The sequence below is a fragment of the Scyliorhinus torazame genome, chromosome 25 (assembly GCF_047496885.1).
Source record: "Scyliorhinus torazame isolate Kashiwa2021f chromosome 25, sScyTor2.1, whole genome shotgun sequence".
Taxonomy (NCBI): domain Eukaryota; kingdom Metazoa; phylum Chordata; class Chondrichthyes; order Carcharhiniformes; family Scyliorhinidae; genus Scyliorhinus; species Scyliorhinus torazame.
In genome coordinates, this window is record NC_092731.1 from 43,999,424 (window position 1) to 44,022,789 (window position 23,366).

The window sequence follows — 23,366 nt, forward strand, 5'->3', positions numbered from 1 at the left end:
ATACAAAATGATCAGGGGGTTGGATAGGGTGGACAGTGAGAGCCTTCTCCCGCGGATGGATATGGCTGGCACGAGGGGACATAACATTAAACTGAGGGGTAATAGATATAGGACAGAGGTCAGAGGTAGGTTCTTTACGCAAAGAGTAGTGAGGCTGTGGAATGCCCTACCTGCTACAGTGGTGAACTCGTCAACATTGAGGGAATTTAAAAGTTTATTGGATAAACATATGGATGATAATGGCATAGTGTAGGTTGGATGGCTTTTGTTTCGGTGCAACATCGTGGGCCGAAGGGCCTGTACTGCGCTGTATTGTTCTATGTTCTATGTTCTATCGCGGGGTGCAGGTCATCTGTATCGGCGAATCTGTTCCTAACCAGTAGCTGCGAGTCACTGTCCGATCCTGCTTGATTGTCTTATTATTCACGAGTTGGTTGAGTTGACCGTTGGAGAAATCTCTTTGAATTGTATCGTTTTTGCGAGTGAATATCGTGTGCGACAAACGGCGCATGTTGAAGGCAGCGTTTTTCTTTTACAGGGGCAAATATGGGAAATGAAGAAGGTAATGTGTACGTTTCGCTGACCCACGCATTGCACAGAAATATTGATGCGGGCGGTTTTGATGAGCGGTCTCAATTCCGCACTGTTGATTGCATCTCTGGGGCGGTGTGTCTTGGCGGATTCGACAGCCGATGTTCCAAATCTAAAAAATCATACCCAATTTTTTTCTGTTAAGGTACAAACTCTCCCCGTCGGGGAATTGAACCCCGGTCTCTCGCGTGACAGGCGGGGATACTAACCACTATACTAACGAGGAACTTCGGTTTAGTGAGACACGCTTGGCCAACTGAGGGTTTCTGCGCTTCTGAAATCACTCCATTTACTGAAGATGCTCGATTTGTCTGTGAAATCAGTAAAATCGCGGCAACTCAATACCATGTGGAAAGGAAGATCGTCCCATGTTAATTTTGGAAGACTGGGTGCAGGATCACCCAAACACTTCCGCGTGTATTGAGCTGTAAATATTGAGGCGGTTGTTCACTTCAGACCCTGACATCTGCAGGTGGGCTAATGGCAGCAATATTCACGCGATCAGTTCCAGTGGCATGAGATTCCGTAAAAATTATATCGGAAATTATGTTTGGCTCCATGTAAAGTAAAAACGATTTCAATTAACCAGTTGCCTAAAGAGGGCCACTACTTATATAGTTAGCAAGCAACATTATACATCAGACTTTTGTGCAAATCAGGAGATGTGTATTTTTGCTTTTCCCAGAAAATACATTGAATTAAACTGTCTTGTTCACGATCACGACACAGTATGAAGAGAGATGGGATCGGCAGGCTCCAAAATCACGAATCACGTCGACGCCGGTTACATTCGTGTCAGAAGTGTGTCGGCCCAGGGCACAGTGTCTGTGGGACTGGGTCTGCGTGGGGCAATTATGATATTCAGTACACTGTCAATGAGATTACGTTCCCCTTTACCGTTGGAGAAATCTCTTTGAATTGTATCGTTTTTGCGAGTGCATATCGTGTGCGACAAATGGCGCATGTTGAAGGCAGCGTTTTTCTTTTACAGGGGCAAATGTGGGAAATGAAGAAGGTAATGTGTCCGATTCGCTGACCCTACGCATTGCACAGAAATATTGGTGTGGGCGGTTTTGATAAGCGGTCTCAATTCCGCACTTTTGATTGCATCTCTGGGGCGGTGTGCCTTGGCGGATTCGACAGCCGATGTACCAATTCTAAAAAAACATTCCCAATTTTTTTCTGTTAAGGTACAAACTCTCCCCGTCGGGGAATTGAACCCCGGTCTCCCGCATGACAGGCGGAGATACTAACCACTATACTAACGAGGAACTTAGGTTTGACAAGACACGCTTGGCCAACTGAGGGTTTCTGCGCCTCTGAAATCACTCCATTTACTGAAGATGCTCGATTTGTCTGTGAAATCAGTAAAATCGCGGCAACTCAATACCATGTGGAAAGGAAGATCGTCCCATGTTAATTTTGGAAGGCTGGATGCAGGATCGCCCAAACACTTCCGCGTGTATTGAGCTGTAAATATTGAGGCGGTTCTTCACTTCAGACCCTGACATCTGCAGGCGGGCTAATGGCAGCAATATTCACGCGATCAGTTCCAGTGGCATAAGATTCCTCAAAAATTATATCGGAAATTATGTTTGGCTCCATGTAAAGTAAAAACGATTTCAATTAACCAGTTGCCTAAACAGGGCCACTACTTATATAGTCAGCAAGCAACATTATACATCAGACTTTTGTGCAAATCAGGAGATGTGTATTTTTGCTTTTCCCAGAAAACACATTGAATTAAACTGTCTTGTTCACCATCACGACACAGCATGAAGAGCGATGGGATCGGCAGGTTCCAAAATCCCGAATCACGTCGACGGTGGTTACATTCGTGTCAGAAGTGTGTCGGCCCAGGGCACAGTGTCTGAGGGACTGGGTCTGCGTGGGGCAATTATGATATTCAGTACACTGTCAATGAGATTTCGTTCCCCTTTACTTCGTATTAATAGATAGAGTAGTGAAGCAAAGAAGACATGAAAGACAAATTCAGGAACCACGGTTCAGAAGGGTCCACTATGCGTCACTTTACAAGACATTTCTTGGAATGAGGCTGATGCGTGTTGGGAGATGATCCGGTTCATCAAATTTATACATTTTGTGTCCAGTTTTTGCATTTTCATCGCGGTTCGAAGGTCGTTGTTTAATATCGCGGGGTGCAGGTCATCTGTATCGGCGAATCTGTTCCTAACCAGTAGCTGCGAGTCACTGTCCGATCCTGCTTGATTGTCTTATTATTCACGAGCTGGTTGAGTTGACCGTTGGAGAAATCTCTTTGAATTGTATCGTTTTTGCGAGTGCATATCGTGTGCGACAAATGGCGCATGTTGAAGGCAGCGTTTTTCATTTAAGGGGCAAATGTGGGAAATGAAGAAGGTATGTGTCCGGTTCGCTGACCCACGCATTGCACAGAAATATTGGTGCGGGCGGTTTTGATGAGCGGTCTCAATTCCGCCCTGTTGATTGCATCTCTGGGGCGGAGTGCCTTGGCTGATTCGACAGCCGATGTACCAATTCTAAAAAATAATTCCCAATTTTTTTCTGGTAAGGTACAAACTCTCCCCGTCAGGGAATTGAACCCTGGTCTCCCGCGTGACAGGCGGGGATACTAACCACTATACTAACGAGAAACTTCAATTTGGGGAGCCACGCTTGGCCAACTGAGGGTTTCTGCGCGTCTGAAATCACTCCATTTACTGAAGATGCTCGATTTGTCTGTGAAATCAGTAAAATCGCGGCAACTCAATACCATGTGGAAAGGCAGATCGTCCCATGTTAATTTTGGAAGACAGGATGCAGGATCACCCAAACACTTCCACGTGTATTGAGCTGTAAATATTGAGGCTGTTGTTCACTTCAGACCCTGACATCTGCAGGTGGGCTAATGGCAGCAATATTCATGCGATCAGTTGCAGTGGCACGAGATTCCGCAAAAATTATATCGGAAATTATGTTTGGCTCCATGTAAAGTAAAAACGATTTCAATTAACCAGTTGCCTAAACAGGGCCACTACTTATATAGTCAGCAAGCAACATTATACATCAGACTTTTGTGCAAATCAGGAGATGTGTATTTTTGCTTTTCCCAGAAAATACATTGAATTAAACTGTCTTGTTCACCATCACGACACAGTATGAAGAGAGATGGGATCGGCAGGTTCCAAAATCACGAATCACGTTGACGATGGTTACATTCGTGTCAGAAGTGTGTCGGCCCAGCGCACAGTTTCTGAGGGATTGGGTCTGCGTGGGGCAATTATGATATTCAGTCCACTGTCAATGAGATTTCGTCCCCTTTACTTCGTAATAATAGACAGAGTAGTGAAGCAAAGAAGACATGAAAGACAAATTCAGGAACCACGGTTCAGAAGGGTCCACTATGCGTCACTTTACAAGACATTTCTTGGAATGAGGCTGATGCGTGTTGGGAGATGATCCGGTTCATCAAATTTATACATTTTGTGTCCAGTTTTTGCATTTTCATCGCGATTCGAAGGTCGTTGTTTAATATCGCGGGGTGCAGGTCATCTGTATCGGCGAATCTGTTCCTAACCAGTAGCTGCGAGTCACTGTCCGATCCTGCTTGATTGTCTTATTATTCACGAGTTGGTTGAGTTGACCGTTGGAGAAATCTCTTTGAATTGTATCGTTTTTGCGAGTGCATATCGTGTGCGACAAACGGCGCATGTTGAAGGCAGCGTTTTTCTTTTACAGGGGCAAATATGGGAAATGAAGAAGGTAATGTGTACGTTTCGCTGACCCACGCATTGCACAGAAATATTGATGCGGGCGGTTTTGATGAGCGGTCTCAATTCCGCACTTTTGATTGCATCTCTGGGGCGGTGTGCCTTGGCGGATTCGACAGCCGATGTACCAATTCTAAAAAACCATTCCCAATTTTGTTCTGGTAAGGTACAAACTCTCCCCGGCGGGGAATTGAACCCCGGTCTCCCACGTGACAGGCGGGGATACTAACCACTATACTAACGAGGAACTCCTATTTGGTGAGCCACGCTTGGCCAACTGAGGGTTCCTGCGCCTCTGAAATCACTCCATTTACTGAAGATGCACGATTTGTCTGTGAAATCAGTAAAATCGCGGCAACTCAATACCATGTGGAAAGGAAGATCGTCCCATGTTAATTTTGGAAGGCTGGATGCAGGATCACCCAAACACTTCCACGTGTATTGAGCTGTAAATATTGAGGCTGTTGTTCACTTCAGACCCTGACATCTGCAGGTGGGCTAATGGCAGCAATATTCATGCGATCAGTTGCAGTGGCACGAGATTCCGCAAAAATTAGATCGGAAATTATGTTTGGCTCCATGTAAAGTAAAAACGATTTCAATTAACCTGTTGCCTAAACAGGGCCACTACTTATATAGTCAGCAAGCAACATTATACATCAGACTTTTGTGCAAATGAGGAGATGTGTATTTTTGCTTTTCCCAGAAAACACATTGAATTAAACTGTCTTGTTCACCATCACGACACAGTATGAAGAGAGATGGGATCGGCAGGTTCCAAAATCACGAATCACGTCGACGCCGGTTACATTCGTGTCAGAAGTGTGTCGGCCCAGGGCACAGTGTCTGTGGGACTGGGTCTGCGTGGGGCAATTATGATATTCAGTACACTGTCAATGAGATTTCGTTCCCCTTTACCGGTGGAGAAATCTCTTTGAATTGTATCATTTTTGCGAGTGCATATCGTGTGCGACAAATGGCGCATGTTGAAGGCAGCGTTTTTCTTTTCCAGGGGCAAATATGGGAAATGAAGAAGGTAATGTGTCCGCTTCGCTGACCCATGCATTGCACAGAAATATTGGTGCAGGCGGTTTTGATGAGCGGTCTCAATTCCGCACTGTTGATTGCATCTCTGGGGCGGTGTGTCTTGGCAGATTCGACAGCCGATGTACCAATTCTAAAAAATCATTCCCAATTTTTTTCTGGTAAGGTACAAACTCTCCCCGTCGGGGAATTGAACCCCGGTCTCCCGCGTGACAGGCGGGGATACTAACCACTATACTAACGAGGAACTTCGGTTTGGCGAGATACGCTTGGCCAACTGAGGGTTTCTGCGCTTCTGAAATCACTCCATTTACTGAAGATGCTCGATTTGTCTGTGAAATCAGTAAAATCACGGCAACTCAATACCATGTGGAAAGGAAGATCGTCCCATGTTAATTTTGGAAGACTGGATGCAGGATCACCCAAACACTTCCGCGTGTATTGATCTGTAAATATTGAGGCGGTTGTTCACTTCAGACCCTGACATCTGCAGGCGGGCTAATGGCAGCAATATTCACGCGATCAGTTCCAGTGGCATGAGATTCCGCAAAAATTATATCGGAAATTATGTTTGGCTCCATGTAAAGTAAAAACGATTTCAATTAACCAGTTGCCTAAACAGGGCCACTACTTATATTGTCAGCAAGCAACATTATACATCAGACTGTTGTGCAAATCAGGAGATGTGTATTTTTGCTTTTCCCAGAAAACACATTGAATTAAACTGTCTTGTTCACCATCACGACACAGTATGAAGAGAGATGGGATCGGCAGGTTCCAAAATCACGAATCACGTCGACGATGGTTACATTCGTGTCAGAAGTGTGTCGGCCCAGCGCACAGTGTCTGAGGGACCGGGTCTGCGTAGGGCAATTATGATATTCAGTACACTGTCAATGAGATTTTGTTCCCCTTTACTTCGTAATAATAGACAGAGTAGTGAAGCAAAGAAGACATGAAAGACAAATTCAGGAACCACGGTTCAGAAGGGTCCACTATGCGTCACTTTACAAGACATTTCTTGGAATGAGGCTGATGCGTGTTGGGAGATGATCCGGTTCATCAAATTTATAGATTTTGTGTACAGTTTTTGCATTTTCATCGCGGTTCGAAGGCCGTTGTTTAATATCGCGGGGTGCCGGTCATCTGTATCGGCGAATGTGTTCCTAACCAGTAGCTGAGAGTCACTGTCCGATCCTGCTTGATTGTCTTATTATTCACGAGTTGGTTGAGTTGACCGTTGGAGAAATCTCTTTGAATTGTATCATTTTTGCGAGTGCATATCGTGTGCGACAAATGGCGCATGTTGAAGGCAGCGTTTTTCTTTTACAGGGGCAAATATGGGAAATGAAGAAGGTAATGTGTCCGCTTCGCTGACCCATGCATTGCACAGAAATATTGGTGCAGGCGCTTTTGATGAGCGGTCTCAATTCCGCACTGTTGATTGCATCTCTGGGGCGGTGTGTCTTGGCGGATTCGACAGCCGATGTACCAATTCTAAAAAATCATTCCCAATTTTTTTCTGGTAAGGTACAAACTTTCCCCATCGGGGAATTGAACCCCGGTCTCCCGCGTGACAGGCGGGGCTACTAACCACTATACTAACGAGGAACTTCGGTTTGGCACGATACGCTTGGCCAACTGAGGGTTTCTGCGCTTCTGAAATCACTCCATTTACTGAAGGTGCTCGATTTGTCTGTGAAATCAGTAAAATCGCGGCAACTCAATACCATGTGGAAAGGAAGATCGTCCCATGTTAATTTTGGAACACTGGATGCAATTCACCCAAACACTTCCGCGTGTATTGAGCTGTAAATATTGAGGCGGTTGTTCACTTCAGACCCTGACATCTGCAGGCGGGCTAATGGCAGCAATATTCACGCGATCAGTTCCAGTGGCATGAGATTCCGCAAAAATTATATCGGAAATTATGTTTGGCTCCATGTAAAGTAAAAACGATTTCAATTAACCACTTGCCTAAACAGGGCCACTACTTATATAGTCAGCAAGCAACATTATACATCAGACTTTTGTGCAAATCAGGAGATGTGTATTTTTGCTTTTCCCAGAAAACACATTGAATTAAACTGTCTTGTTCACGATCACGACACAGTATGAAGAGAGATGGGATCGGCAGGTTCCAAAATCACGAATCACGTCGACGCTGGTTACATTCGTGTCAGAAGTGTGTCGGCCAAGGGCACAGTGTCTGAGGGACTGGGTCTGCCTGGGGCAATTATGATATTCAGTACACTGTCAATGAGATTTCGTTCCCCTTTACTTCGTAATAATAGACAGAGTAGTGAAGCAAAGAAGACATGAAAGACAAATTCAGGAACCACGGTTCAGAAGGGTCCACTATGCATCACTTTACAAGACATTTCTTGGAATGAGGCTGATGCGTGTTGAGAGATGATCCGGTTCATCAAATTTATACATTTTGCGTACAGTTTTTGCATTTTCATCGCGGTTCGAAGGCCGTTGTTTAATATCGCGGGGTGCAGGTCATCTGTATCGGCGAATCTGTTCCTAACCAGTAGCTGCGAGTCACTGTCCGATCCTGCTTGATTGTCTTATTATTCACGAGTTGGTTGAGTTGACCGTTGGAGAAATCTCTTTGAATTGTATCATTTTTGCGAGTGCACATCTTGTGCGACAAATGGCGCATGTTGAAGGCAGCGTTTTTCTTTTACAGGGGCAAATATGGGAAATGAAGAAGGTAATGTGTCCGCTTCGCTGACCCATGCATTGCACAGAAATATTGGTGCAGGCGGTTTTGATGAGCGGTCTCAATTCCGCACTGTTGATTGCATCTCTGGGGCGGTGTGTCTTGGCGGATTCGACAACCGATGTACCAATTCTAAAAAATCATTCCCAATTTTTTTCTGGTAAGGTACAAACTCTCCCCGTCGGGGAATTGAACCCCGGTCTCCCGCGTGACAGGCGGGGATACTAACCACTATACTAACGAGGAACTTCTTCTTGGCAAGATACGCTTGGCCAACTGAGGGTTTCTGCGCTTCTGAAATCACTCCATTTACTGAAGATGCTCGATTTGTCTGTGAAATCAGTAAAATCGCGGCAACTCAATACCATGTGGAAAGGAAGATCGTCCCATGTTAATTTTGGAAGACTGGATGCAGGATCACCCAAACACTTCCGCGTGTATTGATCTGTAAATATTGAGGCGGTTGTTCACTTCAGACCCTGACATCTGCAGGCGGGCTAATGGCAGCAATATTCACGCGATCAGTTCCAGTGGCATGAGATTCCGCAAAAATTATATCGGAAATTATGTTTGGCTCCATGTAAAGTAAAAACGATTTCAATTAACCAGTTGCCTAAACAGGGCCACTACTTATATAGTCAGCAAGCAACATTATACATCAGACTTTTGTGCAAATCAGGAGATGTGTATTTTTGCTTTTCCCAGAAAACACATTGAATTAAACTCTCTTGTTCAACATCACGACACAGTATGAAGAGAGATGGGATCGGCAGGTTCCAAAATCACGAATCACGTCGACGATGGTTACATTCGTGTCAGAAGTGTGTCGGCCCAGCGCACAGTGTCTGAGGGACTGGGTCTGCGTGGGGCAATTATGATATTCAGTCCACTGTCAATGAGATTTTGTTCCCCTTTACTTCGTAATAATAGATAGAGTAGTGAAGCAAAGAAGACATGAAAGACAAATTCAGGAACCACGGTTCAGAAGGGTCCACTATGCGTCACTTTACAAGACATTTCTTGGAATGAGGCTGATGCGTGTTGAGAGATGATCCGGTTCGTCAAATTTATACATTTTGTGTCCAGTTTTTGCATTTTCATCGCGGTTCGAAGGTCGTTGTTTAATATCGCGGGGTGCAGGTCATCTGTATCGGCGAATCTGTTCCTAACCAGTAGCTGCGAGTCACTGTCCGATCCTGCTTGATTGTCTTATTATTCACGAGTTGGTTGAGTTGACCGTTGGAGAAATCTCTTTGAATTGTATCGTTTTTGCGAGTGCATATCGTGTGCGACAAATGGCGCATGTTGAAGGCAGCGTTTTTCTTTTACAGGGGCAAATATGGAAAATGAAGAAGGTAATGTGTGCTTTTCGCTGACCCACGCATTGCACAGAAATATTGATGCGGGCGGTTTTGATGAGCGGTCTCAATTCCGCACTTTTGATTGCATCTCTGGGGCGGTGTGCCTTGGCGGATTCGACAGCCGATGTACCAATTCTAAAAAACCATTCCCAATTTTGTTCCGGTAAGGTACAAACTATCCCCGTCGGGGAATTGAACCCCGGTCTCCGACGTGACAAGCGGAGATACAAACCACTATACTAACGAAGAACTCCGGTTTGGTGAGCCACGCTTGGCCAACTGAGGGTTTCTGCGCCTCTGAAATCACTCCATTTACTGAAGATGCTCGATTTGTCTGTGAAATCAGTAAAATCGCGGCAACTCAATACCATGTGGAAAGGAAGATCGTCCCATGTTAATTTTGGAAGACTGGATGCAGGATCACCCAAACACTTCCACGTGTATTGAGCTGTAAATATTGAGGCTGTTGTTCACTTCAGACCCTGACACCTGCAGGTGGGCTAATGGCAGCAATATTCACACGATCAGTTCCAGTGGCATGAAATTTGGCAAAAATTAGATCGGAAATTATGTTTGGCTCCATATAAAGTAAAAACGATTTCAATTAACCTGTTGCCTAAACAGGGCCACTACTTATATAGTCAGCAAGCAACATTATACATCAGACTTTTGTGCAAATGAGGAGATGTGTATTTTTGCTTTTCCCAGAAAACACATTGAATTAAACTGTCTTGTTCACGATCACGACACAGTATGAAGAGAGATGGGATCGGCAGGTTCCAAAATCACGAATCACGTCGACGCTGGTTACATTCGTGTCAGAAGTGTGTCGGCCAAGGGCACAGTGTCTGAGGGACTGGGTCTGCCTGGGGCAATTATGATATTCAGTACACTGTCAATGAGATTTTGTTCCCCTTTACTTCGTAATAATAGACAGAGTAGTGAAGCAAAGAAGACATGAAAGACAAATTCAGGAACCACGGTTCAGAAGGGTCCACTATGCGTCACTTTACAAGACATTTCTTGGAATGAGGCTGATGCGTGTTGAGAGATGATCCGGTTCATCAAATTTATACATTTTGTGTCCAGTTTTTGCATTTTCATCGCGATTCGAAGGTCGTTGTTTAATATCGCGGGGTGCAGGTCATCTGTATCGGCGAATCTGTTCCTAACCAGTAGCTGCGAGTCACTGTCCGATCCTGCTTGATTGTCTTATTATTCACGAGTTGGTTGAGTTGACCGTTGGAGAAATCTCTTTGAATTGTATCGTTTTTGCGAGTGCATATCGTGTGCGACAAACGGCGCATGTTGAAGGCAGCGTTTTCTTTTACAGGGGCAAATATGGGAAATGAAGAAGGTAATGTGTAACGTTTCGCTGACCCACGCATTGCACAGAAATATTGATGCGGGCGGTTTTGATGAGCGGTCTTAATTCCGCACTTTTGATTGCATCTCTGGGGCGGTGTGCCTTGGCGGATTCGACAGCCGATGTACCAATTCTAAAAAACCATTCCCAATTTTGTTCTGGTAAGGTACAAACTTTCCCCGTCAGGGAATTGAACCCCGGTCTCCCACGTGACAGGCGGGGATACTAACCACTATACTAACGAGGATCTCCGATTTGGTGAGCCACGCTTGGCCAACTGAGGGTTTCTGCGCCTCTGAAATCACTCCATTTACTGAAGATGCTCGATTTGTCTGTGAAATCAGTAAAATCGCGGCAACTCAATACCATGTGGAAAGGAAGATCGTCCCATGTTAATTTTGGAAGGCTGGATGCAGGATCACCCAAACACTTCCACGCATATTGAGCTGTAAATATTGAGGCTGTTGTTCACTTCAGGCCCTGACATCTGCAGGAGGGCTAATGGCAGCAATATTCACACGAGCAGTTCCAGTGGCATGAAATTTGGCAAAAATTAGATCGGAAATTATGTTTGGCTCCATATAAAGTAAAAACGATTTCAATTAACCTGTTGCCTAAACAGGGCCACTACTTATATAGTCAGCAAGCAACATTATACATCAGACTTTTGTGCAAATGAGGAGATGTGTATTTTTGCTTTTCCCAGAGAACACATTGAATTAAACTGTCTTGTTCACGATCACGACACAGTATGAAGAGAGATGGGATCGGCAGGTTCCAAAATCACGAATCACGTCGACGATGGTTACATTCGTGTCAGAAGTGTGTCGGCCCAGGGCACAGTGTCTGTGGGACTGGGTCTGCGTGGGGCAATTATGATATTCAGTACACTGTCAATGAGATTTTGTTCCCCTTTACTTCGTAATAATAGACAGAGTAGTGAAGCAAAGAAGACATGAAAGACAAATTCAGGAACCACGGTTCAGAAGGGTCCACTATGCGTCACTTTACAAGACATTTCTTGGAATGAGGCTGATGCGTGTTGGGAGATGATCCGGTTCATCAAATTTATACATTTTGTGTCCAGTTTTTGCATTTTCATCGCGGTTCGAAGGCCGTTGTTTAATATCGCGGGGTGCAGGTCATCTGTATAGGCGAATGTGTTCCTAACCAGTAGCTGAGAGTCACTGTCCGATCCTGCTTGATTGTCTTATTATTCACGAGTTGGTTGAGTTGACCGTTGGAGAAATCTCTTTGAATTGTATCATTTTTGCGAGTGCATATCGTGTGCGACAAATGGCGCATGTTGAAGGCAGCGTTTTTCTTTTACAGGGGCAAATATGGGAAATGAAGAAGGTAATGTGTCCGCTTCGCTGACCCATGCATTGCACAGAAATATTGGTGCAGGCGGTTTTGATGAGCGGTCTCAATTCCGCACTGTTGATTGCATCTCTGGGGCGGTGTGTCTTGGCGGATTCGACAGCCGATGTACCAATTCTAAAAAATCATTCCCAATTTTTTTCTGGTAAGGTACAAACTCTCCCCGTCGGGGAATTGAACCCCGGTCTCCCGCGTGACAGGCGGGGATACTAACCACTATACTAACGAGGAACTTCGGTTTGGCACGATACGCTTGGCCAACTGAGGGTTTCTGCGCTTCTGAAATCACTCCATTTACTGAAGATGCTCGATTTGTCTGTGAAATCAGTAAAATCGCGGCAACTCAATACCATGTGGAAAGGAAGATCGTCCCATGTTAATTTTGGAAGACTGGATGCAGGATCACCCAAACACTTCCACGTGTATTGAGCTGTAAATATTGAGGCTGTTGTTCACTTCAGACCCTGACATCTGCAGGTGGGCTAATGGCAGCAATATTCACACGATCAGTTCCAGTGGCATGAAATTTGGCAAAAATTAGATCGGAAATTATGTTTGGCTCCATATAAAGTAAAAACGATTTCAATTAACCTGTTGCCTAAACAGGGCCACTACTTATATAGTCAGCAAGCAACATTATACATCAGACTTTTGTGCAAATGAGGAGATGTGTATTTTTGCTTTTCCCAGAAAACACATTGAAGTAAACTGTCTTGTTCACGATCACGACACAGTATGAAGAGAGATGGGATCGGCAGGTTCCAAAATCACGAATCACGTCGACGCTGGTTACATTCGTGTCAGAAGTGTGTCGGCCCAGGGCACAGTGTCTGAGGGACTGGGTCTGCCTGGGGCAATTATGATATTCAGTACACTGTCAATGAGATTTTGTTCCCCTTTACTTCGTAATAATAGACAGAGTAGTGAAGCAAAGAAGACATAGAACATAGAACATAGAACAATACAGCGCAGTACAGGCCCTTCGGCCCACGATGTTGCACCGAAACAAAAGCCATCCAACCTACACAATGCCATTATCATCCATATGTTTATCCAATAAACTTTTAAATGCCCTCAATGTTGGCGAGTTCACCACTGTAGCAGGTAGGGCATTCCACGGCCTCACTACTCTTTGCGTAAAGAACCTACCTCTGACCTCTGTCCTATATCTATTACCCCTCAGTTTAAAGTTATGTCCCCTCGTGCCAGCCATATCCATCCGCGGGAGAAGGCTCTGTCCACCCTATCCAACCCCCTGATCATTTTGTATGCCTCTATTAAGTCTCCTCTCAACCTTCTTCTCTCCAACGAAAACAACCTCAAGTCCATCAGCCTTTCCTCATAAGATTTTCCCTCCATACCAGGCAACATCCTGGTAAATCTCCTCTGCACCCGCTCCAAAGCCTCCACGTCCTTCCTATAATGCGGTGACCAGAACTGTACGCAATACTCCAAATGCGGCCGTACCAGAGTTCTGTACAGCTGCAACATGACCTCCCGACTCCGGAACTCAATCCCTCTACCAATAAAGGCCAACACTCCATAGGCCTTCTTCACAACCCTATCAACCTGGGTGGCAACTTTCAGGGATCTATGTACATGGACACCTAGATCCCTCTGCTCATCCACACTTTCAAGAACTTTACCATTAGCCAAATATTCCGCATTCCTGTTATTCCTTCCAAAGTGAATCACCTCACACTTCTCTACATTAAACTCCATTTGCCACCTCTCGGCCCAGCTCTGCAGCTTATCTATATCCCTCTGTAATCTACTACATCCTTCCACACTATCGACAACACCACCGACTTTAGTATCGTCTGCAAATTTACTCACCCACCCTTCTGCGCCTTCCTCTAGGTCATTGATAAAAATGACAAACAGCAACGGCCCCAGAACAGATCCTTGTGGTACTCCACTTGTGACTGTACTCCATTCTGAACATTTCCCATCAACCACCATCCTCTGTCTTCTTTCAGCTAGCCAATTTCTGATCCACATCTCTAAATCACCCTCAATCCCCAGCCTCCGTATTTTTTGCAATAGCCTACCGTGGGGAACCTTATCAAACGCTTTGCTGAAATCCATATACACCACATCAACTGCTCTACCCTCGTCTACCTGTTCAGTCACCTTCTCAAAGAACTCAATAAGGTTTGTGAGGCATGACCTACCCTTCACAAAGCCATGCTGACTATCCCTGATCATATTATTCCTATCTAGATGATTATCAATCTTGTCTCTTATAATCCCCTCCAAGACTTTACCCACTACAGACGTGAGGCTCACCGGCCTATAGTTGCCGGGGTTGTCTCTGCTCCCCTTTTTGAACAAAGGGACCACATTTGCTGTCCTCCAGTCCTCTGGCACTATTCCTGTAGCCAATGATGACATAAAAATCAAAGACAAAGGTCCAGCAATCTCTTCCCTGGCCTCCCATAGAATCCTAGGATAAATCCCATCAGGTCCCGGGGACTTATCTATTTTCAGCCTGTCCAGAATTGCCAACACCTCTTCCCTACGTACCTCAATGCCATCTATTCTATTAGCCTGGGGCTCAGCATTCTCCTCCACAACATTATCTTTTTCCTGAGTGAATACTGACGAAAAATATTCATTTAGTATCTCGCCTATCTCTTCAGAGTCCACACACAATTTCCCATCCCTGTCCTTGACTGGTCCTACTCTTTCCCTCGTCATTCGCTTATTCCTGACATACCTATAGAAAGCTTTTGGGTTTTCCTTGATCCTTCCTGCCAAATACTTCTCATGTCCCCTCCTTGCTCGTCTTAGCTCTCTCTTTAGATCCTTCCTCGCTACCTTGTAACTATCCATCGCCCCAACCGAAACTTCACACTTCATCTTCACATAGGCCTCCTTCTTCCTCTTAACAAGAGATTCCACTTCCTTGGTAAACCACGGTTCCCTCGCTCGACGCCTTCCTCCCTGTCTGACCGGTACATACTTATCAAGAACACGCAGTAGCTGATCCTTGAACAAGCCCCACTTATCCAGTGTGCCCAACACTTGCAGCCTACATCTCCACCTTATCCCCCCCAAGTCACGTCTAATGGCATCATAATTGCCCTTCCCCCAGCTATAACTCTTGCCCTGCGGTGTATACTTATCCCTTTCCATCATTAACGTAAACGTCACCAAATTGTGGTCACTGTCTCCAAAGTGCTCTCCTACCTCCAAATCCAACACCTGGCCTGGTTCATTACCCAAAACCAAATCCATGAAAGACAAATTCAGGAACCACGGTTCAGAAGGGTCCACTATGCGTCACTTTACAAGACATTTCTTGGAATGAGGCTGATGCGTGTTGAGAGATGATCCGGTTCATCAAATTTATACATTTTGTGTCCAGTTTTTGCATTTTCATCGCGGTTCGAAGGCCGTTGTTTAATATCGCGGGGTGCAGGTCATCTGTATCGGCGAATGTGTTCCTAACCAGTAGCTGAGAGTCACTGTCCGATCCTGCTTGATTGTCTTATTATTCACGAGTTGGTTGAGTTGACCGTTGGAGAAATCTCTTTGAATTGTATCATTTTTGCGAGTGCATATCGTGTGCGACAAATGGCGCATGTTGAAGGCAGCGTTTTTCTTTTACAGGGGCAAATATGGGAAATGAAGAAGGTAATGTGTCCGTTTCGCTGACCCATGCATTGCACAGAAATATTGGTGCAGGCGGTTTTGATGAGCGGTCTCAATTCCGCACTGTTGATTGCATCTCTGGGGCGCTGTGCCTTGGCGGATTCGACAGCCGATGTACCAATTCTAAAAAATCATTCCCAATTTTTTTCTGGTAAGGTACAAACTCTCCCCGTCGGGGAATTGAACCGCGGTCTCCCGCGTGACAGGCGGGGATACTAACCACTATACTAACGAGGAACTTCAGTTTGGCAAGATACGCTTGGCCAACTGAGGGTTTCTGCGCTTCTGAAATCACTCCATTTACTGAAGATGCTCGATTTGTCTGTGAAATCAGTAAAATCACGGCAACTCAATACCATGTGGAAAGGAAGATCGTCCCATGTTAATTTTGGAAGACTGGATGCAGGATCACCCAAACACTTCCGCGTGTATTGAGCTGTAAATATTGAGGCGGTTGTTCACTTCAGACCCTGACATCTGCAGGCGGGCTAATGGCAGCAATATTCACGCGATCAGTTCCAGTGGCATGAGATTCCGCAAAAATTATATCGGAAATTATGTTTGGCTCCATGTAAAGTAAAAACGATTTCAATTAACCAGTTGCCTAAACAGGGCCACGACTTATATAGTCAGCAAGCAACATTATACATCAGACTTTTGTGCAAATCAGGAGATGTGTATTTTTGCTTTTCCCAGAAAACACATTGAATTAAAATGTCTTGTTCACCATCACGACACAGTATTAAGAGAGATGGGATCGGCAGGTTCCAAAATCACGAATCACGTCGACGGTGGTTACATTCGTGTCAGAAGTGTGTCGGCCCAGCGCACAGTGTCTGAGGGACTGGGTCTGCGTGGGGCAATTATGATATTCAGTACACTGTCAATGAGATTTTGTTCCCCTTTACTTCGTAATAATGGACAGAGTAGTGAAGCAAAGAAGACATGAAAGACAAATTCAGGAACCACGGTTCAGAAGGGTCCACTATGCGTCACTTTACAAGACATTTCTTGGAATGAGGCTGATGCGTGTTGGGAGATGATCCGGTTCATCAAATTTATACATTTTGTGTCCAGTTTTTGCATTTTCATCGCGATTCGAAGGTCGTTGTTTAATATCGCGGGGTGCAGGTCATCTGTATCGGCGAATCTGTTCCTAACCAGTAGCTGCGAGTCACTGTCCGATCCTGCTTGATTGTCTTATTATTCACGAGTTGGTTGAGTTGACCGTTGGAGAAATCTCTTTGAATTGTATCGTTTTTGCGAGTGCATATCGTGTGCGACAAACGGCGCATGTTGAAGGCAGCGTTTTTCTTTTACAGGGGCAAATATGGGAAATGAAGAAGGTAATGTGTACGTTTCGCTGACCCACGCATTGCACAGAAATATTGATGCGGGCGGTTTTGATGAGCGGTCTCAATTCCGCACTGTTGATTGCATCTCTGGGGCGGTGTGTCTTGGCGGATTCGACAGCCGATGTACCAATTCTAAAAAATCAGACCCAATTTTTTTTCTGGTAAGGGACAAACTCTCCCCGTCGGGGAATTGAACACCGGTCTCCCGCGTGACAGGCGGGGATACTAACCACTATACTAACGAGGAACTTCAGTTTGACGAGACACGCTTGGCCAACTGAGGGTTTCTGCGCTTCTGAAATCACTCCATTTACTGAAGATGCTCGATTTGTCTGTGAAATCAGTAAAATCACGGCAACTCAATACCATGTGGAAAGGAAGATCGTCCCATGTTAATTTTGGAAGACTGGATGCAGGATCACCCAAACACTTCCGCGTGTATTGAGCTGTAAATATTGAGGCGGTTGTTCACTTCAGACCCTGACATCTGCAGGCGGGCTAATGGCAGCAATATTCACGCGATCAGTTCCAGTAGCATGAGATTCCGCAAAAATTATATCGGAAATTATGTTTGGCTCCATGTAAAGTAAAAGCAATTTCAATTAACCAGTTGCCTAAACAGGGCCACTACTTATATAGTCAGCAAGCAACATTATACATCAGACTTTTGTGCAAATCAGGAGATGTGTATTTTTGCTTTTCCCAGAAAACACATTGAATTAAACTGTCTTGTTCACCATCACGACACAGTATGAAGAGAGATGGGATCGGCAGGTTCCAAAATCACGAATCACGTCGACGATGGTTACATTCGTGTCAGAAGTGTGTCGGCCAAGGGCACAGTGTCTGAGGGACTGGGTCTGCGTGGGGCAATTATGATATTCAGTACACTGTCAATGAGATTTTGTTCCCCTTTACTTCGTAATAATAGACAGAGTAGTGAAGCAAAGAAGACATGAAAGACAAATTCAGGAACCACGGTTCAGAAGGGTCCACTATGCGTCACTTTACAAGACATTTCTTGGAATGAGGCTGATGCGTGTTGAGAGATGATCCGGTTCATCAAATTTATACATTTTGTGTCCAGTTTTTGCATTTTCATCGCGGTTCGAAGGCCGTTGTTTAATATCGCGGGGTGCAGGTCATCTGTATCGGCGAATCTGTTCCTAAACAGTATCTGCGAGTCACAGTCCGATCCTGCCTGAGTTGGTTGAGTTGACCGTTGGAGAAATCTCTTTGAATTGAATCGTTTTTGCGAGTGCATATCGTGTGCGACAAATGGCGCATGTTGAAGGCAGCGTTTTTCTTTCACAGGGGCAAATGTGGGAAATGAAGAAGGTAATGTGTCCGTTTCGCTGACCCACGCATTGCACAGAAATATTGGTGCAGGCGGTTTAGATGAGCTGTCTCAATTCCGCCCTGTTGATTGCATCTCTGTGGCGGTGTGCGTTGGCGGATTCGACAGCCGATGTACCAATTCTAAAAAACCATTACCAATTTTTTTCTGTCAAGGTACAAACTCTCCCCGTCTGGGAATTGAACCCCGGTCTCCCACGTGACAGGCGGGGATACTAACTACTATACTAACGAGGAACTTCGATTTGGCGAGCCACGCTTGGCCAACTGAGGGTTTCTGCGCATCTGAAATCACTCCATTTACTGAAGATGCTCGATTTGTCTGTGAAATCAGTAAAATCGCGGCAACTCAATACCATGTGGAAAGGCAGATCGTCCCATGTTAATTTTGGAAGATTGGATGCAGGATCACCCAAACACTTCCACGTGTATAGAGCTGTAAATATTGAGGCTGTTGTTCACTTCAGACCCTGACATCTGCAGGTGGGCTAATGGCAGCAATATTCACGCGATCAGTTGCAGTGGCACGAGATTCCGCAAAAATTAGATCGGAAATTATGTTTGGCTCCATATAAAGTAAAAACGATTTCAATTAACCAGTTGCCTAAACAGGGCCACTACTTATATAGTCAGCAAGCAACATTATACATCAGACTTTTGTGCAAATGAGGAGATGTGTATTTTTGCTTTTCCCAGAAAACACATTGAATTAAACTGTCTTGTTAACCATCACGACACAGTATGAAGACAGATGGGATCGGCAGGTTCCAAAATCACGAATCACGTCGACGCTGGTTACATTCGTGTGAGAAGTGTGTCGGCCAAGGGCACAGTGTCTGAGGGACTGGGTCTGCGTGGGGCAATTATGATATTCAGTACACTGTCAATGAGATTTCGTTCCCCTTTACTTCGTAATAATAGACAGAGTAGTGAAGCAAAGAAGACATGAAAGACAAATTCAGGAACCACGGTTCAGAAGGGTCCACTATGCGTCACTTTACAAGACATTTCTTGGAATGAGGCTGATGCGAGTTGGGAGATGATCCGGTTCATCAAATTTATACATTTTGTGTCCAGTTTTTGCATTTTCATCGCGGTTCGAAGGCCGTTGTTTATATCGCGGGGTGCAGGTCATCTGTATCAGCGAATGTGTTCCTAACCAGTAGCTGAGAGTCACTGTCCGATCCTGCTTGATTGTCTTATTATTCACGAGTTGGTTGAGTTGACCGTTGGAGAAATCTCTTTGAATTGTATCATTTTTGCGAGTGCATATCGTGTGCGACAAATGGCGCATGTTGAAGGCAGTGTTTTTCTTTTACAGGGGCAAATGTGGGAAATGAAGAAGGTAATGTGTCCGTTTCGCTGACCCATGCATTGCACAGAAATATTGGTGCAGGCGGTTTTGATGAGCGGTCTCAATTCCGCACTGTTGATTGCATCTCTGGGGCGGTGTGCTTTGGCGGATTCGACAGCCGATGTACCAATTCTAAAAAATCATTCCCAATTTTTTTCTGGTAAGGTACAAACTATCCCCGTCGGGGAATTGAACCCCGGTCTCCCGCGTGACAGGCGGGGATACTAACCACTATACTAACGAGGAACTTCCGTTCGGCAAGACACGCTTGGCCAACTGAGGGTTTCTGCTCTTCTGAAATCACTCCATTTACTGAAGATGCTCGATTTGTCTGTGAAATCAGTAAAATCGCGGCAACTCAATACCATGTGGAAAGGAAGATCGTCCCATGTTAATTTTGGAAGACTGGATGCAGGATCACCCAAACACTTCCGCGTGTATTGAGCTGTAAATATTGAGGCGGTTGTTCACTTCAGACCCTGACATCTGCAGGCGGGCTAATGGCAGTAATATTCACGCGATCAGTTCCAGTGGCATGAGATTCCAAAAAATTAGATCGGAAATTATGTTTGGCTCCATGTAAAGTAAAAACGATTTCAATTAACCAGTTGCCTAAACAGGGCCACTACTTATATAGTCAGCAAGCAACATTATACATCAGACTTTTGTGCAAATGAGGAGATGTGTATTTTTGCTTTTCCCAGAAAACACATTGAATTAAACTGTCTTGTTCACCATCACGACACAGTATGAAGAGAGATGGGATCGGCAAGTTCCAAAATCACGAATCACGTCGACGCTGGTTACATTCGTGTCAGAAGTGTGTCGGCCCAGCGCACAGTGTCTGAGGGACTGGGTCTGCGTGGGGCAATTATGATATTCAGTCCACTGTCAATGAGATTTCGTTCCCCTTTACTTCGTATTAATAGATAGAGTAGTGAAGCAAAGAAGACATGAAAGACAAATTCAGGAACCACGGTTCAGAAGGGTCCACTATGCGTCACTTTACAAGACATTTCTTGGAATGAGGCTGATGCGTGTTGAGAGATGATCCGGTTCATCAAATTTATACATTTTGTGTCCAGTTTTTGCATTTTCATCGCGGTTCGAAGGCCGTTGTTTAATATCGCGGGGTGCAGGTCATCTTTATCGGCGAATCTGTTCCTAACCAGTAGCTGCGAGTCACTGTCCGATCCTGCTTGATTGTCTTATTATTCACGAGTTGGTTGAGTTGACCGTTGGAGAAATCTCTTTGAATTGTATCGTTTTTGCGACTGCATATCGGGTGCGACAAATGGCGCATGTTGAAGGCAGCGTTTTTCTTTCACAGGGGCAAATGTGGGAAATGAAGAAGGTAATGTGTCCGTTTCGCTGACCCACGCATTGCACAGAAATATTGGTGCGGGCGGTTTTGATGAGCGGTCTCAATTCCGCCCTGTTGATTGCATCTCTGGGGCGGTGTGTCTTGGCGGATTCGACAGCCGATGTACCAATTCTAAAAAATCATTCCCAATTTTTTTCTGTTAAAGTACAAACTCTCCCCGTCGGGGAATTGAACCCCGGTCTCCCGCGTGACAAGCGGGGATACTAACCACTATACTAACGAGGAACTTCGGTTTGGCGAGACACGCTTGGCCAACTGAGGGTTTCTGCTCTTCTGAAATCACTCCATTTACTGAAGATGCTCGATTTGTCTGTGAAATCAGTAAAATCGCGGCAACTCAATACCATGTGGAAAGGAAGATCGTCCCATGTTAATTTTGGAAGACGTGTGAAGTTTCGGTTGGGGCGATGGATAGTTACAAGGTAGCGAGGAAGGATCTAAAGAGAGAGCTAAGACGAGCAAGGAGGGGACATGAGAAGTATTTGGCAGGAAGGATCAAGGAAAACCCAAAAGCTTTCTATAGGTATGTCAGGAATAAGCGAATGACTAGGGAAAGATTAGGACCAGTCAAGGACAGGGATGGGAAATTGTGTGTGGAGTCTGAAGAGATAGGCGAGATACTAAATGAATATTTTTCGTCAGTATTCACTCAGGAAAAAGATAATGTTGTGGAGGAGAATGCTGAGCCACAGGCTAATAGAATAGATGGCATTGAGGTACGTAGGGAAGAGGTGTTGGCAATTCTGGACAGGCTGAAAATAGATAAGTCCCCGGGACCTGATGGGATTTATCCTAGGATTCTATCGGAGGCCAGGGAAGAGATTGCTGGACCTTTGGCTTTGATTTTTATGTCATCATTGTCTACAGGAATAGTGCCAGAGGACTGGAGGACAGCAAATGTAGTCCCTTTGTTCAAAAAGGGGAGCAGAGACAACCCCGGCAACTATAGGCCGGTGAGCCTCACGTCTGTAGTGGGTAAAGTCTTGGAGGGGATTATAAGAGACAAGATTTATAATCATCTAGATAGGAATAATATGATCAGGGATAGTCAGTATGGCTTTGTGAAGGGTAGGTCATGCCTCACAAACCTTATTGAGTTCTTTGAGAAGGTGACTGAACAGGTAGACGAGGGTAGAGCAGTTGATGTGGTGTATATGGATTTCAGCAAAGCGTTTGATAAGGTTCCCCACGATAGGCTATTGCAAAAAATACGGAGGCTCGGGATTGAGGGTGATTTAGAGATGTGGATCAGAAATTGGCTAGCTGAAAGAAGACAGAGGGTGGTGGTTGATGGGAAATGTTCAGAATGGAGTACAGTCACAAGTGGAGTACCACAAGGATCTGTTCTGGGGCCGTTGCTGTTTGTCATTTTTATCAATGACCTAGAGGAAGGCGCAGAAGGGTGGGTGAGTAAATTTGCAGACGATACTAAAGTCGGTGGTGTTGTCGATAGTATGGAAGGATGTAGCAGATTACAGAGGGATATAGATAAGCTGCAGAGCTGGGCCGAGAGGTGGCAAATGGAGTTTAATGTAGAGAAGTGTGAGGTGATTCACTTTGGAAGGAATAACAGGAATGCGGAATATTTGGCTAATGGTAAAGTTCTTGAAAGTGTGGATGAGCAGAGGGATCTAGGTATCCATGTACATAGATCCCTGAAAGTTGCCACCCAGGTTGATAGGGTTGTGAAGAAGGCCTATGGAGTGTTGGCCTTTATTGGTAGAGGGATTGAGTTCCGGAGTCGGGAGGTCATGTTGCAGCTGTACAGAACTCTGGTACGGCCGCATTTGGAGTATTGCGTACAGTTCTGGTCACCGCATTATAGGAAGGACGTGGAGGCTTTGGAGCGGGTGCAGAGGAGATTTACCAGGATGTTGCTTGGTATGGAGGGAAAATCTTATGAGAAAAGGCTGATGGACTTGAGGTTGTTTTCGTTGGAGAGAAGAAGGTTAAGAGGAGACTTAATAGAGGCATACAAAATGATCAGGGGGTTGGATAGGGTGGACAGTGAGAGCCTTCTCCCGCGGATGGATATGGCTGG

The 23,366-nt window shown here is 45.1% G+C and overlaps 11 non-coding genes across 11 annotated transcripts; all 11 read right to left on the reverse strand.

Annotated features, from left to right (window-relative positions):
• Positions 1-745: 745 nt before the first annotated feature.
• Positions 746-817, reverse strand: trnad-guc (transfer RNA aspartic acid (anticodon GUC)). Its single transcript has one exon. It is a non-coding gene; the product is annotated as a tRNA-Asp (tRNA).
• A 973-nt stretch (positions 818-1,790) lies between these two features.
• trnad-guc (transfer RNA aspartic acid (anticodon GUC)) lies at positions 1,791-1,862 on the reverse strand. The gene has a single exon. It is a non-coding gene; the product is annotated as a tRNA-Asp (tRNA).
• Positions 1,863-3,152: 1,290 nt separating this feature from the next.
• trnad-guc (transfer RNA aspartic acid (anticodon GUC)) lies at positions 3,153-3,224 on the reverse strand. The gene has a single exon. It is a non-coding gene; the product is annotated as a tRNA-Asp (tRNA).
• Positions 3,225-5,559: 2,335 nt separating this feature from the next.
• trnad-guc (transfer RNA aspartic acid (anticodon GUC)) lies at positions 5,560-5,631 on the reverse strand. Its single transcript has one exon. It is a non-coding gene; the product is annotated as a tRNA-Asp (tRNA).
• A 1,292-nt stretch (positions 5,632-6,923) lies between these two features.
• Positions 6,924-6,995, reverse strand: trnad-guc (transfer RNA aspartic acid (anticodon GUC)). Its single transcript has one exon. It is a non-coding gene; the product is annotated as a tRNA-Asp (tRNA).
• A 1,291-nt stretch (positions 6,996-8,286) lies between these two features.
• trnad-guc (transfer RNA aspartic acid (anticodon GUC)) lies at positions 8,287-8,358 on the reverse strand. Its single transcript has one exon. It is a non-coding gene; the product is annotated as a tRNA-Asp (tRNA).
• Positions 8,359-11,014: 2,656 nt separating this feature from the next.
• Positions 11,015-11,086, reverse strand: trnad-guc (transfer RNA aspartic acid (anticodon GUC)). The gene has a single exon. It is a non-coding gene; the product is annotated as a tRNA-Asp (tRNA).
• Positions 11,087-12,378: 1,292 nt separating this feature from the next.
• trnad-guc (transfer RNA aspartic acid (anticodon GUC)) lies at positions 12,379-12,450 on the reverse strand. The gene has a single exon. It is a non-coding gene; the product is annotated as a tRNA-Asp (tRNA).
• Positions 12,451-17,406: 4,956 nt separating this feature from the next.
• Positions 17,407-17,478, reverse strand: trnad-guc (transfer RNA aspartic acid (anticodon GUC)). Its single transcript has one exon. It is a non-coding gene; the product is annotated as a tRNA-Asp (tRNA).
• A 2,637-nt stretch (positions 17,479-20,115) lies between these two features.
• trnad-guc (transfer RNA aspartic acid (anticodon GUC)) lies at positions 20,116-20,187 on the reverse strand. The gene has a single exon. It is a non-coding gene; the product is annotated as a tRNA-Asp (tRNA).
• Positions 20,188-21,478: 1,291 nt separating this feature from the next.
• On the reverse strand, positions 21,479-21,550 carry trnad-guc (transfer RNA aspartic acid (anticodon GUC)). Its single transcript has one exon. It is a non-coding gene; the product is annotated as a tRNA-Asp (tRNA).
• Between the last annotated feature and the right edge of the window lie 1,816 nt (positions 21,551-23,366).